General features: G+C 39.6%; 1 pseudogene; it reads left to right on the top strand.

The window, feature by feature from the left end:
• The first annotated feature begins 587 nt into the window (after nucleotides 1-587).
• Nucleotides 588-1,633, top strand: part of LOC119588311 — a 3,274-nt pseudogene continuing 2,228 nt past the window's right edge.

Raw genomic sequence — 1,633 nt, 5'->3', positions numbered from 1 at the left:
CAAATCCAATGGGTTAAGGAAACGCAAGTGCGTGCACATATAAACTGGGGAATCCAGTATCCTTATCAAATTTGGCAAAAGTCAGATAGCTTGCCTAGAATGGAGTCAAATAAGTCAATGTTAGTTCGTTGGACAATGAAAACAGCAATCTTTACAGGAATAGAATTAAAATAACTATGTAATTTATATACTGTTTCATCCTGACAGAGGGTCAGTATGAAAAACATTGAAAGAAAGCAGGATAGGGAAAAACAGAATTGGAGAATTAGCAAAATGAAATAGGTTGTCAAGTTTTAGGGGAAAACAATTGGCACAGCATGTATTATGATTTATATCTACATTTATTTCCTTTGGCTTTCCCATAATTTTGTTTTTTTTCAGGATTGGAATGTGGATCTGATCCCAAGTTCCTCATGGCAAATGGCCAGTTGGTCAAGCTCCTTATTCAACTGGCGTGACGCGCTACCTGGAATTCAAGTCAGTCGAGGGCAGTTATGTGTACAGGAAACAAAATCCCCAAGGTCCCTGCGGATGAGAAGGAGGCTTTTACTTCAGGTGAGATATTTTTTCTTTTTTTTTTCTCCCCCATGAAGTTGTTAAAACCTGTTCAGGAAGTTGTCGGGCTTCCAACAAAAGGGTGTTGGAATAAAATTGTCAAATGTGAGATGAACCCCAAGTGGCTAAGAATAAGTGACACAGGGGCAGTAGTGCCCCAGCTTAAATTGGATTTTTTTTTTGCATGTTTATGAATGTGTCTTGTGTTTAGTGTTGCTCTAATTCTTTTTTATTACTAATTTTCTGTCTGGCCATCAGAATGTATTAAATATGTATCCGTCAAGTTGTCTGTCTCTGAGCATTGTATTAACCCCCCTTCGTTCTTTTCACCTTGTAGATTGATGGGCAGTTGAAAGCGAAGGTTCAAAAACTTCCTGGTGTTCGCCCCAAAATTACCGTGACGATGACCCCGCCACATGGAAGGCCATGCCTGGTTCGACCCCAAAACCACCCATGAACGCGGTGTTCGCCCACTTTAACCTCGACAAGAACACCATTTATTTCACAGGTCACGCTCTTGCTCTATATAGGTGGTTGTGTTTTTTTACAGGTGGATCAGATCTTGGCTGGCAGTGTTTAATTGTGTGTGTGTTAATGTATGCGAACTTTTTAGGCTGAATAATAGGTTTTAGGTGTTGGTATGTCAGGGAACAGAGGGCATATGGGGCTAGTTTCATTTGGGTTATACAATTCGAAAATAGTGTTTGGCAATTTGTCAATCCAATTGCAAGGAAACAATGTACTGCCTTCAGTGGGGAAAGCTATACACAGTGCAGCAAGCATGGGAGCAAAAAAATGCGGTAAATAATCTACGGTCTTTAGTAAAGGAAAGGAACAAGGAATGTTAGTGCTTGAGAATGAGCAGGAATGAAGGGAGATCAATATCCGTTGAATATTAATTGGATTGACGAGAGATTACGATAGAGCTGCTGGGAGAATGTTTGAAGTTTGCTTAACTTCATTGTTAATAATAGGAGATTTGATCTGAAACCAAACAGGTGTGGTGATTTGAACAGCTTTTACTTTTTAAGTTAAAACGTGTATCCAAACCTGAAAGAAGATTTGGGAAATGCTTCCC

Source organism: Penaeus monodon, chromosome 23, assembly GCF_015228065.2.
Source record: "Penaeus monodon isolate SGIC_2016 chromosome 23, NSTDA_Pmon_1, whole genome shotgun sequence".
Taxonomy (NCBI): Eukaryota; Metazoa; Arthropoda; class Malacostraca; order Decapoda; family Penaeidae; genus Penaeus; species Penaeus monodon.
Note: the sequence above shows the minus strand (reverse complement) of the source record. Positions and strands in the feature narration are given on the sequence as shown.